This window comes from Callorhinus ursinus, unplaced genomic scaffold (genome assembly GCF_003265705.2).
Source record: "Callorhinus ursinus isolate GAN/ISIS: 27379988/994484 unplaced genomic scaffold, GSC_fseal_2.0 scaffold78, whole genome shotgun sequence".
Classification (NCBI taxonomy): Eukaryota; Metazoa; Chordata; class Mammalia; order Carnivora; family Otariidae; genus Callorhinus; species Callorhinus ursinus.
This window is the reverse complement of record NW_027397140.1, coordinates 4059051-4077334: the sequence shown is the minus strand read 5'-3', so window position 1 is coordinate 4077334 and position 18284 is coordinate 4059051. Positions and strand designations below refer to the sequence as shown.

General features: G+C 40.5%; 1 pseudogene; it reads right to left on the bottom strand.

Moving 5' to 3' along the window:
- Window positions 1–16044: 16044 nt before the first annotated feature.
- Window positions 16045–18026, bottom strand: LOC112808816 (chromatin modification-related protein MEAF6 pseudogene; annotated as a pseudogene).
- Window positions 18027–18284: the final 258 nt, after the last annotated feature.

Here is an 18284-nt window from a genome sequence, read left to right as displayed (position 1 = left end):
AAATGACTGATGAGCTCAAATTAGAGTAATACCAACCTCTCCTATTTTATTAAGTTTCTGTGTCCCTGCACAGGTCTCCTTAAAATTCATGGTTTCATCCCCAAGTGTAATCGATCAGCCCACACTGCCCAAAACAGTTTTGCATCTCTCTGTGTATGGATTATTTGCAAGAGCCAGCAACCAGTGTTTCATGTGTCATGTAATAATTTTTTGTCATTTAGTTAGGTTTGAAAGGCAAGATGAAGAGTCAAAAATGTCTAAAACCAGAAGCAATCCCTTTAACCTAATTAAATTACAGGCTAGGAAATATTAATTTCTGTGGTAAAAATCGAATTTGCTTAGGATGGCTCTGCTGAAAGTACTGGAGGCAAACCAGAGGATGACCAGTGGCTTTCTGAACATGGCCCTTTCCTCAGACTCCTCTTAGTCAGGGTTGACCCCACCCTCCAGCCAGAAAGGGTGGAAAAGGGTGAGAACCAGAAAGGGGTTCAGTTCAGTGGACAATCTGGGGCTTGTATGCTGGTTTAAATAAGAACTGAGAATGACAAATGATTCTTGACCTCAATTTATCTAAATTTTGAAGTGAAGGACTTGACATATAAGCACATACATGGACTGGCTGTGCAAGGCAAAAATAAAACAAATCAACAAACAAGAACTGAAGAAGCTGAAAATCCTAATAATGAAGAAAACCCAAGAGTCACCTGACATCTACCCTGAGCTGAGGTGGTGACTAAAGCATCAGAACCCACAGTGTGTGGAATGGGCACACAGCTCAGGGAGCTTAAATGAGCAGTCGATGGTCCTCTAGGAGGATCACCATGTGCCAGTCAGGACTGGATGTGGCGAAAGAGCTTGTCCTTGATCTTAGTTATGCCATCCAGTGTCTCTCCCATGGGGGCATCCAGCTGTGCTTTTATTAATGAGGACAGGAGGAAAGCAACACTATTATAAGTATCTTGAAAACACTCTCTCTTGTTTTTCCGAAACACTTACTTCAAGTTAGATATGAACTAAGTTCAAATTGTTCAAAGGAGCTTAGTACCTTTAAACAGAAAGAAAGAAACCAGGTTGTGATTGTGTTAAAACTGGCTAGGGTGAGATTAAAAAGGAATTGGAAAATGCAGATCCTTCTGGCAAAGACACTAGGACTTGTGTAATGGCCCGTGTGACAGACAGGCTGACCCTGGCCAGCACAGAGATGGCTCTCATGGAGATGGCTTCCATTCTAAGCTCAAACTACAAAGGCTAGGAGGGAGGTGAATAGGCACTATTGTCTTCCTCATGGCTTGTTCAGATGTCCAAAAGCCATCATTTCATTAAAGACAAAAAAAAATAGCTAGAGGAGAAAAAGTTTATTTTATAATCCATGGGCGGGCCCCAATGTGAGAACCTGAGTGTGAGAAGCTCTGTCCTAAACAGGACTTGCTGCAGTGGCAGGATGGACACTCAAGGAAAGTCTTTTTACCTTTGAGAGCAAGTCCAAATACAGAGATTATTCAGTAGAGATAGCAAAAACTGCAGATAGGGCTGAAAGAGTGGGAGCATTGGGGCCAGCACACTGTGCCAGGGGCTTGGGCAAGCAGCCCAGGGAACCCTCCCTCTGTGGCCACAGACAAGGGGGTGAGGGCAGGGCAGAGCCAGGTAGGTAGGGAGGGCGAGCCTCCCAAGCCAGTGAGAGTCAGGGACCCCAGGACTTCTCTGTACTCACTCCTCTACCCATAGTCTTCTCCCTGCTTTTCTCTCTGCTCACTTTTTTCTCTGCCTTCTCCACCCTGAAGCTCCTCTCTGGCCTTGCTTGGCCTAATCTGCTTCCAGCTGAGGTAGAGACACTTGGTCTTTAAGTCCTGTGGCCACTGCAGACTTACAACCGGGCCTTTATTTTCCACTCATTTCACAGTCACAAGCACAGAAACCAGTTACTTATAATATCCTAGCTCCTACAACAATTTTTTTTCCCTCCCTACCTGTTCTATTCATTCCTGAGAAAGGATCAGGCTATATTTGTGATTTTTCTATTTCTCCTTTCTGGAAATAGTTGTTGCATGTGTTTTATTTTTATTTATTTTTTTAAAATATTTATTTATTTGAGAGAGAGAGAGAGAGAACATGAGTGGGAGGGGCTGAGGGAGAGGGAGAGAGAATCTCAAGCAGACTCCCCATGGAGTGCAGAGCCCAGTGTGGGGTTCGACCTTAACCTGAGCCCAAATCAAGATTCAGATGCTCAACCAACTGAGCCACCCAGGAGCCCCTGTTGCATGTATTTTAAAGCTGTTATTAGGTGCACACCATTCAGGATTGTTACGTCCTCCTGAGAAACTGATTTTTTATCATTATGTGATGTCCCTTTTTTGTCTCAAAGTCTACTGTACCTGATAGTAATCTAATGATATCACCTTTCTTTTTTTTATTTCTTTGTTACTATATTTGTACTTTTAACCTATATGTGCCTTTATACTTCTTATACCTTATTTTTTATCAAGTCTGAAAATCTTTGTCTTTTAATTGAAGTTTTTAGTTCATTCACATTTATGTAATTATTGATATGGTAGGTTGAAGTCTATAATCTTGTTATTTGTTTTCTAATTGTTTATCTGTTCTTTGTTCCATCTTTTCCTCCTACCTTTGTATAGAGAGAGGTATGAATCAAATAAATTTTAGGTTTCCAATTTATTGTCTAGTGTTTTTAAAGCTAAAATTCTTTGTATTATAATTGTTTTGTTTTCTATATAATGATTTTCTATATAATTCCCATTTCAAATATTGTATTGTTCTAGGGACTGCCAAAGTGGGGAATCCTGATTTCTAGTTAGGTAAATATGGTCATTGTGCCAAGGAAGTTCAATATGAAGTGAGCATTAAACTAGTGACTCCCATCTCCAATGTAGAGACAGCAAGCTGTTGTAATGAGAGCTAGAGCACACCAGAGGGTCAAATAGTTTACAAAGTAAAATAAGGAAGAGTGACCTTATTCTTCTAGTGATGCATGGCATGGACAGCTCAACTGATTCAGGATAAAAATTGTGATTATAGAACGAGTCACTCTGAGGAATTACAGATGCTACCTTGAAGGAGCTAATAATCTAGGAAAGGAGATCTAGACATTTATGGAACTGCTGGAGCACAGCGACGAAACTACTACAGATCATAAAGAAAGTGCAACTCTGGGTCTCTGGGAGTGAAAGAGGGGAGAGAGCACTTCTGGCCAAAACATCAGGAAAGGCATCAAGAGAGGTGACATTGGCAGATATAGGTCAGTGATAATGGAGTGCTGCAAGCCCAGAAGACACAATGTGGCCAATTGGGGGATTGGCCAGACCAAATTGCCAGGGTTTTTTTTATTGTTATGTTAATCACCACACATTACATCATTAGTTTTTCATATAGTGTTCCATGATTCATTGTTTGTGCATAACACCCAAGGCTCCATGCAGAATGTGCCCTCTTTAATACCCATCAGCAGGCTAACCCATTACCCCACTCCCCTCCCCTCCAGAACCCCCAGTTTGTTTTTCAGAGTCCATCGTCTCTCATGGTTTGTCTTCCCCTCTGACTTACTCCCCTTCATTCTTCCCCTCCTGCTATCTTCTTCTTTTTCTTTTTTCTTAACATATGTTGCATTATTTGTTTCAGAGGTACAGATCTGTGATTCAACAGTCTTGCACAATTCACAGCGCTCATCATAGCACATACACTCCCCAATGTCTATCACCCAGTCACCCCATCCCTCCCACACCCCCACCACTCCAGCAACACTCAGTTTGTTTCCTGAGATTAAGAATTGCTCATATCAGTGAGGTCATATGATACATGTCTTTCTCTGATTGACTTATTTCACTCAGCATAACACCCTCTAGTTCCATCCACGTCATTGCAAAAGGCAAGATCTCATTCCTTTTGATGGCTGCATAATATTCCATTGTGTATATATACCGCTTCTTCTTTATCCATTCATCTGTCAATGGACATCTTGGCTCTTTCCACAGTTTGGCTATTGTGGACATTGCTGCTACAAACATCGGGGTGCACGTACCCCTTCGAATCCCTACATTTGTATCTTTGTGGTAAATACCCAGTAGTGCAATTGCTGGATCGTATGGTAGCTCTATTTTCAACTGTTTGAGGAACCTCCATACTGTTTTCCAGAGTGGTTGCACCAGCTTGCATTCCCACCAACAGTGTAGGAGGGTTCCCCTTTCTCCTCATCCCCGCCAACATCTGTCGCTTCCTGACTTGTTAATTTTAGCCATTCTGACTGGTGTGAGGTGGTATCTCATTGAGGTTTTGATTTGGATTTCCCTGATGCTGAACGATGTTGAGCACTTTTTCTGGTGTCTGTTGGCCATTTGGATGTCTTTGGAGAAATGTCTGTTCATGTCTTCTACCCATTTCTTGACTGGATTATTTGTTCTTTGGGTGTTGAGTTTGATAAGTTCTTTATAGATTTTGGATCCTAGCCCTTTATCTGATATGTCATTTGCAAATATTTTCTCCCATTCTGTCTTTGTCTTTTGGTTTTGTGAACTGTTTATTTGCTGTGCAAAAGCTTTTTATCTTGATGAAATCCCAATAGTTCATTTTTGCCCTTGCTTGCCTTGCCTTTGGTGATGTTTCTAGGAAGAAGTTGCTGCAGCTGAGGTCGATGAGGTTGCTGCCTGTGTTCTCCTTTAGGGTTTGGATGGACTCCTGTCTCACGTTTAGGTCTTTCAACCATTTGGAGTCTATTTTTGTGTGGGGGGTAAGGAAATGGTCCAGTTTCATTCTTCTGCATGTGGCTGTCCAATTTTCCCAACACCATTTGTTGAAGAGACTATCTTTTTTCCATTGGACATTCTTTCCTGCTTTGTCAAAGATGAGTTGACCATAGGGTTGAAGGTCCATTTCTGGGCTCTTGATTCTGTTCCATTGATCTATGTGTCTGTTTTTGTGCCAGTACCATACTGTCTTGATGATGACAGCTTTGTAATAGAGCTGGAAGTTCGGAATTGTGATGCCGCCAGCTTTGCTTTTCTTTCTCAAGATTCCTCTGGCTATTCGGGTTCCCTTCTGGTTCCATACAAATTTTAGGATTACTTGTTCCATTTCTTCGAAAAAAGTGGAGGGTATTTTGATGGGAATTGCATTGAATGTGTAGATTGCTCTAGATAGCATTGACATCTTCACAATGTTTGTTCTTCCAATCCATGAGCATGGAACGTTTTTCAATTTCTTTGTGTCTTCTTCAATTTCTTTCATGAGTATTTTATAGTTTTCTGAGTACAGATCCTTTGCCCCTTTGGTTAAATTTATTCCTATCTTATAGTTTTGGGTGCAGTTGTAAACGGGATCGACTCCTTGATTTGTCTCTCTTCTGTCTTGTTGTTGGTGTATAGGAATGCCACTGATTTCTGTGCATTGATTTTATATCCTGCTACTTTACTGAATTCCTGTATGAGTTCTAGCAGATTTGGGGTGGAGTCTTTTGGGTTTTCCACATACAGTATCATATCATTTGCAAAGAGTGGAAGTTTGACTTCCTCTTTGCCGATTTGGATGCCTTTGATTTCTGTTTGTTGTCTCATTGCTGTGGCTAGGAGTTCTAATACTATGTTGAATAGCAATGGTGATAGTGGACATCCCTGCCCCGTTCCAGACCTTAGGGGAAAAGCTCTCAGCATTTCTGCATTGAGAATGATATTCACTGCAGGTTTTTCATAGATGGCTTTTATGATATTGAGGTATGTACCCTTTATCCCTATACTCTGAAGTGTTTTGATCAAGAAAGGATGCTGTACTTTGTCAAATGCTTTTTCTGCATCTATTGAGAGGATCATATGATTCTTGTTCTTTCTTTTGTTAATGTATTGTCTCACGTTGATTGATTTGCGGATGTTGAACCAAACTTGAAGCCCAGGGATAAATCCCACTTGGTCATGGTGAATAATCCTTTTAATGTACTGTTGGATCCTGTTGGCTAGTATTTGGGTGAGAATTTTTGCAGCCATGTTCATCAAGGATATTGGTCTGTAATTCTCCTTTTGGATGGGGTCTTTGTCTGGTTTTGGGATCAAGGTAATGGTGGCCTCATAAAATGCGTTTGGAAGTTTTCCTTCCATTTCTATTTTTTGGAACAGTTTCAGGAGAATAGGTATTAATTCTTCTTGAAATGTCTGATAGAATTCCCCTGGGAAGCCATCTGGCCCTGGGCTTTTGTTTGTTGGGAGAGTTTTGATGACTGCTTCAATTTCCTTAGTGGCTATAGGTCTGTTCAGGTTTTCTATTTCTTCCGGGTTCAGTTTTGGTAGTTGATACATCTCTAGGAATGCATCCATTTCTTCCACGTTATCTAATTCCCTGGCATAGATTTGCTCATAATATGTTCTTACAATTGTTTGTATTTCTTTGGTGTTGGTTGTGATCTCTCCTCTTTCATTCATGATTTTGTTGATTTGGGTCATTTCTCTTTTCTTTTTGATAAGTCTGGCCAGGGGTTTATCAATCTTGTTAATTCTTTCAAAGAACCAGCTCCTAGTTTTGTTGACCTGTTCTACTGTTCTTTTGGTTGCTAGTTCATTGATTTCTGCTCTGATCTTTTTGATTTCTCTTCTCCTGCTGAGTTTAGGCTTTATTTGCTGTTCTTTCTCTAGCTCCTTTAGGTGTAGGGTTAGGTTGTGTATTTGAGACCTTTCTTGTTTCTTGAGAAAGGCTTGTATTGCTCTATGCTTTCTTCTCAGGACTGCCTTTGCTGTATCCCAAAGATTTTGAACAGTTGTGTTTTCATTTTCATTGGTTCCCATGAATTTTTTAAATTCTTCTTTAATTTCCTGGTTGACCAATTCATTTTTTAGTAGGATGCTCTTTCACCTCATGTATTTAAGTTCTTTCCGACTTTCCTCTTGTGTTTGAGTACTGGTTTCAAAGCATTGTGGTCTGAAAATATGCAGGGGATAATCCCAAACTCTTGGTACTGGTTGAGACCTGATTTGTGACCTAGGATGTGATCTATTCTGGAGAATGTTCCATGGGCACTAGAGAAGAATGTGTTTTCTGTTGCTTTGGGATGGAATGTTCTGAATATGTCTGTGAAGTCCATTTGGTCCAGTGTGTCGTTTAAAGTCTTTATTTCCTTGTTGATCTTTTGCTTAGAGGATCTGTCCATTTCAGTCAGGGGGGTGTTAAAGTCCCCCACTATTATTGTATTGTTGTCAATGTGTTTCTTTGCTTTTGTTATTTATTGCCTTATATAATTGGCTGCTCTCATGTTAGGGGCATAGATATTTACAATTGTTAGATCTTCTTGTTGGATAGACCCTTTAAGTAGGACATAGTGTCCTTCTTCATCTCTTATTACAGTCTTTGTTTTAAAATTTAGTTTGTCTGATATAAGGATTGCCACCCCAGTTTTCTTTTGGTGTCCATTAGCATGATAAATGGTTTTCCACCCCCTCACTTTCAATCTGGGGGTGTCTTTGGGTCTACAATGAGTCTCTTGCAGACAGCATATTGATGGGTCTTGTTCTTTTATCCAATCTGATAGCCTGTTTCTTTTGTTTGGGGCATTGAGCCCATTTACATTCAGGGTAACTATGGAAAGGTATGAATTTATTGCCATTGTATTGCCTGTAAGGTGACTGTTACTGTATATTTTCTGTGTTCCTTTCTGATCTATGCTGCTTTTAGGCTCTCTTTTTGCTTAGATGACCCCTTTCAATATTTCTTGGAGGGCTGGTTTCGTGTTTGCAAATTCTTTTAGTTTTTTTTGTCCTGGAAGCTTTTTATCTCTCCTTCTATTTTCATTTTTTTTTAAAGATTTTATTTATTTATTTGAGAGACAGAGAGAATGAGAGAGAAAGCACATGAGATGGGGGGAGGGTCAGAGGGAGAAGCAGACTCCCTGGTGAGCAGGGAGCCCAATGCGGGACTCGATCCCGGGACTCCAGGATCATGACCTGAGCCGAAGGCAGTCGCTTAACCAACTGAGCCACCCAGGCGCCCTCTCCTTCTATTTTCAATGACAGCCTATCTTGGTATAGTATTCTTGGCTGCATATTTTTCTCATTTAGTGCTCTCAAGATAGCCTGCCTGTTCTTTCTGGCCTGCCAGGTCTCTGTGGATAGGTCTGTTGCCAATCTAATGTTTCTACCATTGTCAGTTACATATCTCTTCTCCCGAGCTGCTTTCAGGATTTTCTGTTTGTCTCTGAGACTTGTAAGTTTTAGTATTAGTTGTCTGGGAGTTGACCTATTTTTATTGATTTTGAGAGGGGTTCTCTGTGCCTCCTGGATTTTGATGCCTGTTTCCTTCCTCACATTAGGGAAGTTCTCTGCTATAATTTGCTCCAATATACCTTCTGCCCCTCTCTTTCTTCTTCTGGGATCCCAATTATTCTAATATTGTTTCGTCTTATCGTATCGCTTATCTCTTGAATTCTGCCCTGGTGGTCCTGTAGTTGTTTCTCTCTTTTTCTCAGCCTCTTTATTTCCAATCATTTGGTCTTCTATATCGCTGATTCTCTCTTCTGCCTCATTTATCTTAGCTGTTAGTGCCCCCATTTGTTATTGCATCTCATGAATAGCCTTTTTGATTTCGACTTGGTTAGATTCTAGTTCTATTTCTCCAGAAAGGGTTTCTCTAATAACTTCCACTCTTTTTTCAAGCCCAGCTAGTATTTTTAAAGTCATGATTCTGAACTCTAGGTCTGACATCGTACTAATGTCCGTATTGAGTAGGTCCCTGGCTGACGGTACTTCCTCTTGTTCTTTTTGCTGAGGTGATTTTTTTTGTCTTGTCATTTTGTCCAGAGGAGAACAGATGAATGAGAGAACAAAATATTAACAGGTTAACAACATCTCCAGCAAATATACTCTATAGAAATCAGAAAAGACCTGAACCCAGGGGACAAGAAAGGGAAAGAAAGAAAAAAGGAAGAGAAAAAAAAAAGAAAAAGATAAAAACAGAAACAGAACAGTACACAAAAAATTGAATATGATCAAATATGATCAGGCTAGTGCATAAATCAGTGCCACACACTAGATTTTGCGTGTATTTTGGTCTGTTAGAAAAAAGTGCCTCCTAAAATTTTAAAGGAAGAAAGTCTTATATATGTACTAAATAAGGGTTGATACAATGAAGGGATGGAAGATGATTGTAAATATGAAAATTATAAATGATTTTATAAAAGGAATTGATAAGATAAGAAGTTGTTTGAAAAAAGAAAGAAGATTTAAAAAAAAATGAAAAGAGAAAAGAGAGAGAATGTGATCAGGCAGGAGACTAGAACAAAGCCATACACTAGTGATTTAGGATATATTTTGATCTGTTAGGAGAAACTGTATCTCAAAATTTTAAAGAGAGAACAACTTATATATATATGCCAAAAATAAGGGTAACTACTATGAAGGGATAAAATATGAGTCTAAAAATGAAAAATAAAATTTTTTTTTAAAAGTAATTGATAAGATGTTGGTTGAAAAAGGGAAAAAGAAAAAATAAAAAAAAAACAGTTAAAAAAATTAACTTTGAAAAACTAATGAATCATGGTAAAAAAAGCCATGAATTCTATGTGCAGTATTCCCCTAGCGCTGGAGTTCTCCCGTTCTCCTTCATCAGTAAACTTGGTCCTGGCTTGCTGGCTGTTCATACTGACCTTCTGGGGGAGGGGCCTGTTGCTGTGGTTTCCAAATGTCTTTGCTGGAGGCGGAATCGCCCCACCCTTGTCGGTCCTGGCTAAGCAAGCTGCTCGGGTTTGCTCTCAGGAGCTTTTGTTCCCTGCAAGCTCTCGGTACAGTTTTGGAGGACCAGGGTGAAAATGGTGGCCTCCCAGTCTCCACCCGGAGGAGCTGAGAACTTGGGGTCCCGCTTCTCAGTGCGCCCCCAGAGAAAAGGAATCACTCCCGTCTCCCTGGTCTCCGGCCACAGTCCGTGCTCACCCGGCCTGTGACCGAGCATTTCTCTCTGTCTCCCGACCCCGTATGGAGTCTCCAAACCCAGCAGATTCCTGCGGTGCCCTCCCACACCACTCCTCTCCGGGGACAAGGGGAGTCTCCCCAGCTCTGCCACTTGTTGGGTCCCTGCTGGAGGAGCAGTTGCCTGACTGGGCCGCGGATCACAGTTTATGGCAACCCTGAGCTGAGAGCCCGTGCCTCGGCTCCGTCTCTGCAGCCGGCTTCCCCGCTCCAATACCTGGGAGCTCTGGTACACTCAGGCACCCCTGGTTTTTCTGTGACCCCGAGGGTCCTGAGACCACACTGTCCCGCGAAGTTTCCATCCCCCGCTTAGCCACTGGAGCGATGTCCCTCAGCAGAGCCGACTTCTAAAAGTTCCGATTTTGTGCTCCGCAGCTCTATCACTTGCCAGAAACGGCCCTTGGAGGCCCCCTCCCCCGCCGTCTAAGAATGGGATATCCCAAATATCACCTCAGATTCACTTCTCCACATGTCCTTCCTTCCAGAAAGTGGTCGCTTTTCTGTTCAGAGAGTTGTTGCTATTCTTCTCTTCAATCTCCTCTTGAGTTTGTAGGTGTTCAGAATAGTTTGATCCCTATTCAGCTGAATTCCTGAGACCAGACAAAACCCAGGTCTCCTACTCCTCCGCCATCTTGCTCCGCCCCCTTGCCATTCAGTTTTTAAAAAATTACTAGGAGAAGGGGTGCCTGCGTGTTTCAGTCCATTGAGTGTCCCACTCTTGGTTTCGGCCCAGGTTGTGATCTCATTAGTCATGAGACTGAGCCCCATGTCAGGCTTTGCTCTCAGGAGGGAGTCCACTAGAAGATTCTTTCCCTCTATCCCACCCCTTACTTGTGCACATGCATGAGTGCACAGGCTCCCTCTCTTTCTCTCAAATGATAAATAAATCTTTAAAAAAATTACTAAGAGAAGCTTAGTTCTACTTGTAGACAATAAATTCAAGGCCATAGGGTACAATTACGATACAGAAGCATACTGAGACACCTGTTCTTTAAATGTAGGTATTTCTTAAAATAATAAGATTTCATATTAAACTCTTCCACTTTAGTTGTGATTTCATATAAATATTTTGATGTTTATTTAAGAATGCCTTAACCATCTGAGCCACCCAGGCGCCCTATTTAAGAATGCCTTAAGTAGCCTCTTTACATGAAAATTTGTTCTGAATTTGGGAGCTATTTTAATTCAGTATCTTCTGAGCCTGAGATTAGTAACAGGTCTCTAGGGAAATGCTCTCAGAGTGTGGGACTGAAGGAAGCGGGACTGGGTGAGGGAATCTGTGAAGTGTGATGAAATTGTAACAGGTCTTGGCTGGTCCCACAGGGAGCTTCGGAGCTGGGTTAGCTCTTCAAAGCTGCTCAGGCCTTGGTACATCCACATCAACCAAGATGTGGGTTGAAACCAGGGAGAAAATGTGAGCCCAGGAAGGTAGTCTCTTTAGCTGAGGGCATTTCCAGAGAGGTACTTAGCAAAGAGTTGCTGGAGCCAACACTGCCAGGAGCTGGGGATTAGGTGCTGCTGTTCTAAGAGGACCTGGTGGGTGTTATTGGCACATCACATTATCGATGACAGGATCTCAAATTGTTTTACCTTTTGTTTTTTTTTAAACCTGGTGGCCTATTCTAAAAAAGTAGAATTCTAGAATGAAAAGGACTTTATTAATTATTTACTTGGACTATGTTTCAGCTAGGAAAAGGATTCCAAAGAGGAGGTAACTTGTGGGTTCACAGTTACTCTGTGGCTCAGCCAAAATCAAAATTCCAATTTTGTGACATTCTAATTTCCACCTCTACATCATGCTGTTTTCAATGATTAGGATCCAAAAACAAATGGAAATGGACATATGACTCCAAAAGGTCCAATGGATCCAATAGACATGCCAAAAGTGTCAAATTAAGTTAGAGTATCTTTTAGTATGGTTTTAACAGCCCAACATACCCATTACCCCCAAAGCCCTGTATATGTTGTGTGACAGGGCTTGTGTTTTGGTTCAGTAAATATGTATTTAGAGTATAATATGTGCCAGGGTTTGTACCTCTGGAGAAGGTGGCCCTGTGGGCACTTTGGGCAGGTCCTGGGGTCTTCCCCCAACTTCTGCTTCCCATTGCCCCTGTGAGTCATGCCCTACACAGTTCCTTCCCCAACCCTCTTGGCTTCTCATTTGCCTATTTTAGATTTGTTCTATACTCTTACCCAAAAGTATCAACATGGACTTTCTAGGATGCAGCTCCTAAAAACTTCCCTTAGGCTCACCATGATATTGTGACTTATAATAAATATATATTTGATCTTTGTTCCCATTCTTAGCATAGAGCTCCTAAAAACTTTGGAATTTCCTGGGACGAGAGTAATAAAGTTGTCTTGATATTCATAACAAGCCCCTTTAAACCACTTCTTGGTTTATGTTAATGAGGAGGCTTTTGTGAGGCACCTAATGGGGACTGGTTGCCAGTGAAGCCAACCATACGATTAGAAGGTTGGAATTTTTAGTTCCTATGTCCGCCCCACCCCACCCTCCACCTCGATCTGTGAGGAGGTCAGATAGGATTGAGATTGAGTTCAATCACTAAAGGTCAATGATGTAATCAATTGTGCCTTATGTAAGGAAGCTTCCATAAAAACACAAAAGGATGGGGTTCAGAGAGATGTTGGATTGGTGAACCTATGGAGATGCTGGGAGTGTGATATGCCTGGAGAGGGCATGGAAGCTCCACATCTCTTTCTGCATTCCTTACCCTACACAACTCCGCTCTCTGTTCTTGAATTATATGCTTTTAAAACAAACTGGTAATCTAGTGAGTAAACTAGTTTCCTGAATTTTGTGAGCTGCTCTAGCAAAGTAATCAAACCCAAAGAGGGGTTTTGGGAACTTCTGATTTATAGCAAGTAAGTCAGAAGCACAGGCAGTAGACCTGGGCTTGTTATTGGCATCTGAAGTGAAGGGCAGTTTTACGGGACTTAAATCTGAGCCCTTAATCTGTAGATAGATAATCTCCCAGTAGATAGTGTCAGAATTGAGTTGAATTGTAGGACACTCAGCTGGTGTCTTGAGAATTGCTGGGTGGTGTGGAAAAACCCACACACAGAATTGGTGTCAGAATCCTACTCCACACCAATACTCCCATGGAGCATGAGAGGCCACGACTATGACCCCATTTAGTCCCTGGGACCTCAATAGTCAGTTCCAGAGCAGCAGCTTTTTTGAGAAAATCTAACCAGAGGGATGGCATTCCCACTGAAAAATGATAGACAAAACAATACTTAGTTTTCTAAGCTAGAAATGAGGCAGGTCTTTGTAGTGAAGACTTTGGTTAATATCTTCCTAAACTCTGGTAAATTGTCTTTATAATTTACAGAGATTATTCTTTGGCATTTGAATTTTTGTTAGTGTTGCTGTTGTATTGATGATTAGATTTTTCTCCTTCTACCATTATGTTTTATAGGAAAGCTACGGTTTGTTTTCCTCATAGTCAACTTATTGTTTCCTCTTATTAGCTCTGAGACCCTTTTATGTAATTCATTTGGATTTTTTAAGCATATAAACACAGCATTTGTAAATAATGATAATTTGGTTTCAAATTCCAATATTGATTCTTTTCTAAAATTTTCATCTTATTGCATTAACCAGAAATTCCAGAAAATATTAAATAATAATGGGTTATAACAAGCAACTTTCTTTATCTCTGATTTTAACAAGAATACCTTTAGTGTTTCACTATTAACATTTATTCTTGGATCCATCAAACATTTACTGAACACATTCTAAGAGCTGGGTTCTGTGCTAGTGCTGGGGATAAAGCTGAAGAGGACACACAAGATCTAGGCTCCAAAACATAAAACTGATTAGGGGCTTGAAACAGGCATTCTGTATAAAGTCATTTTGTCACTAGGAGCAGAGGTAGCCTAAGAAACCCAGCTTTCTTAATTATCTTACGTTTGTGATTAGGATTGGGTAACATATATTACCCAGTGTTTTTTTTTCAAGTTATTATTTAAATTCTACTTAATTAACATACTGTGTAATACTCGTTTCAGGAGTAGAATTTAGTGATTCATCACTTACATATAACACCCAGTGATCAACACAACAAGTGCCCTCCTTAATACCCATCACGCATTTAACCCACCTCCCTGCTCACCTCCCCTCCAGCAACTCTCAGTTTGTACTCTCTAGCTTAGAGTCTCTTATGGTTTGCTTCCCTCTCTTTTTTTTTTCCCTTTCCCATGTTCAACTGTTTTGTTTCTTAAATTCCAATATGAGTGAAATTATATGGTATTTGTCTATCTTGGACTGACTCATTCCACTTGGCATAATACACTCGAGTTCCATCCACATCATTGCAAATGGCAAGATTTCATTCTTTTTGATGGCTGAAATATTCCATTGTGTATATTCCATGTAGAATATATATACCACATCTTATTTGTCCATTCATAAGTCAATGGACATTTAGACTCTTTCCATAATATGGCTATTGTTGATAATGCTGCCGTAAACATCAGGGTGCATATGCCCCTTCAAATTAGTACTGTTGTATCCTTTGGGTAAATACCTACTAATGCAATTACTGGGTCCTAAGGTAGTTCTATTTTTAACTTTTTGAGGAACCTCCATACTGTTTTCCAGAGTGGCTGCACCAGTTTGCATTCCCACCAACAGTGCAAGAGGGTTCCCCTTTCTCTGCGTTGTCACCAACATCTGTTGTTTCCTGTGTTGTTGATTTTAGCCATTCTGACTGATGTGAGGTGGTATCTCACTGTTTTGATTTGTATTTCCCTGATGATGAATGATGTTGAGCATCTTTTCACATATATGTTAGCCATCAGGATATTTTCTTTGGAAAAATGTTTGTTCTGTCCATTTCTTAACAAGATTATTTATATTTTAGGTGTTGAGTTTGATAAATTCTTTATAGATTTTGGATACTAACCCTTTATCAGATATGTCATTTGCAAATATCTTCTCCCATTCTGTAGGTTGACTTTTGGTTTTGTTGATTGTTTTCTTCACTGTGCAGAAGCTTTTTATATTGATGAAATACTAATAATTCATTTTTGCTTTTGATTCCCTTACCTCCAGAAATATGTCTAGTAAGATGTTGCTATGTTCGAGGTCAAAGAAGTTGCTGTCTGTGTTCTCCTCTAGGATTTTGATGGTTTCCTGTCTCAAATGTAGGTCTTTTGGGGTGCTTGGGCGGCTCAATTGTCTGCCTTTGGCTCGGGTCATGATCCCAGAGTCCTGGGATCGAGCCCTGCCATGGGCTCCCTGCTCAGTGGGAAGTCTGCTTCTCCCTCTGCCTCTCCCCCTGGCTTGTGCTCTCTCTTGCTCGCTCTCTCTCTCTCTCTAATAAATAAAATCTTAAAAAAATTTATGTCTTTTATCCATTTTGAGTTTATCTTTGTGTATGGTGTAAAAAAGTGGTCCAGTTTCATTCTTCTGCATGTGGCTGTCCAGTTTTCCCAGCACTATTTGTTGAAGAGACTGTCTTTTTTCCATTGGCTATTCTTTCCTGCTTTGTCAAAGGTTGGTTGACCATAGAGTTGTGGGGCCATTTCTGAGTTTTCTATTCTGTTGCACTGATCTGTTTTTGTTCCAGTACCATATTGTCTTGATGACTGTAGCTTTGTAATAGAGCTTGAAGTCCAGAATTGTGATGCCTCCAGGTTTCCTTTTCTTTTTCAAGATTGCTTTGGCTATTTGGGGGTCTTTTGTCGTTCCATACAAATTTTAGGAGTGTTTGTTCTAGCTCTGTGAAAAATGCTGGTGTTTTTTTTTTTTTTTTTCAGGTTTAAAAGTAAAGCATGAGAAGTCAACACCTGTGAAATTTTATTTATAGAAAAGAATAAAAATATCTATTTTAAAAGGATTGATTTAAACTTAGGTTTTTCAGCTTTTCCTGTTCCTTGAACATGAAACTGCCTCCAATGCAGAAAGATTTAAGATAGATAATTATTAAATAAACCCTCTTTACCTTCCCCCTGCAAAAACACAGAGCCAAGTTGCCCATTTTCTTTATGGTAAACCAGATTATTTTCAGTGAAGAATATTGATCCACTGCATGAAGCAGATGATCAGATATGTCAGCAGGAAAGTATGAGCTGTACAACGGCATTACAAAAAGTCCCCAAAGAAAAGAAGATGGTAAAAACAATAGAAAAATAATAAAACACAAACAAAATAAGAAAATGCCCAATATTTACAGCCTCCCTCTGAAACGTGACCTATGTTCTACCTTCAGCATAAAACAAAACCAGAGAACATTTCTCAGTGGGTATCACAGATGAAGCTGGTGCCAGCCAGTTTGGGGGGACACATTTATTCCAAGAAGGGAGAAATGCACAGTTAGTAACTTGCTGGAATTATAACCATGTCTTGGTCTTCTTGCAGTTCTGTTACTAAAAATGACACACAGTAAATGATTCAATGTGGTCTTACAGAAAGAACTTGCCACCACGTTTCAGAACAAACTATTCAGAGTCACAGGCACTGGGTCTGGGAAAGCAGAGGTGGATGGCTGCACACTCAGGTGAGGGATACGTATCTTTGTGAGGTTGGAGTAGGGAAGCAGGGCTCTACAGCCTGGAAGCTTCTGCACTAATGAGTCTTCTAATAGTCAGCTCGTGGTTTTTTGTTTAACTTCAGATCAATCCTGTGTTGGTTTTTATTTTTTCGTTTTTTATGGAGGCTGTGATGACCCCCTGAGGAAGGAGAAGCAGCAGCCTTCTGAGGCTTCACTCCCTGCACAGATCCGTCCAGGTCCTCAGGATCCTCCTGGCTGGGTTCATTCTCCTGATTATGGAAGTCTGGAGAAGTATCACTTTCTGTCCCACTTCCTGGCTCCCTCTTTTCAATGAGCTGATCCTGAACTCCTGAACATGTCAATGCACTTACTGCAGCTGCTGAAGTAACTGAGGATTTACTGAAGAGCCGCTCAGCTTCCTTAAACTTCTGGTTCCTTAGATCATTTTTGCTATTGGAGTTTTTCTGGTTGGTCAGATACCAATCCCAGCCACGAATAATATTGCCATACACCTAAGTGTCTTCCAGGTAGCTTCCTTCAAAAGCATAGATCTGTCTCTCCAAGTTTGCCAGTGTTTCTGCCAGCTCCTGCTTCGGCTTCAGGAGCTCCCCCACCTCGCGCTGGGTGTCCGGGATCTGCGGGCGCCCTTGTTGTGTATCACCATGTTCAGCTCTCTGGTGGTATTTTGATCGGGATTGTGTTGAATGTGTAGATTGCTTTGGGTATAGACATTTTAACAATATTTGTTCTTCCAATCCATGAGCACGGAATGTTTTTTTCCATTTCTGTGTGTCTTCCTCAATTTCTTTCATAAGTATTCTATAGTTTTCAGAGTACAGATCCTTTACCTCTTTGATTAGGTTTATTCCTAGGTAGCTTATGATTTTTGGTGCAGTTGTAAGTGGGATCAATTTCTTGATTTTTTTCTGCTGCTTTATTATCTGTGTATAGAAATGTCACAGATTTCTGTACATTGACTTTATATCCTGTGACTTTGCTGAATTCATGGTTTAGTTCTAGCATGGTTTAGTTCTAGCAATCGACAAAAGCCCAGCCAGCTGGGCTTTTTCCAAACCCAGTCTTTTGGGTTTTCTACATAGAGTATCATGTCATCTGCAAATAATGAAAGTTTGACTTCTTTCTTGCCAATTTGGATGTTTTTTATTTCTTTGTTTTCTGATTGCTGAGGCTAGGTCTTCCAGTACTATGTTGAATAAGAAGGTGAGAGTGGACATCCCTGTCTTGTTCCTAACTATAGAGAAAACTCTCAGTTTTTCCCCATTGAGGATGATATTAGCTGTGTGTGTTTGGTATTTGGCCTTTATGATACTGAGGCATGCTCCTTCTATCCCTACTTTCCTGAGGATTTTTATCAAGAATGGATACTGTATTTGTCAAATGCTTTTTCTGCAACTCTTGAGAGGATCATATGGTTCTTGTCCTTTCTCTTATTAATGTGATGTGTCATGTCAATTGACTTGCAAACACTGAAGCACCCCTACAGCCCAGAAATAAATCCCACTTGACCACGGTGAATCATTCTTTCAATGTACTGTTGCATCTTATCAGCTAGTATTTTGGTGAGAATTTTTGCATCCATGTTCATCAGGGATATTGGCTATAATTCTCCTTTTTAGTGGGGTCTTTATCTGGTTTTGGAATCAAGGTGATGGTGGCCTCACAGAATGACTTGGGAAGTTTTCCTTCCATTTCCATTTTTTGGGAATAATTTTAAAAGAATAGGTATTTACTCTTCTTTAAATATTTGGTAGAATTTCCCTAGGAAGTCATCTGGCCCTGGACTTTCGTTTGTTGGGAG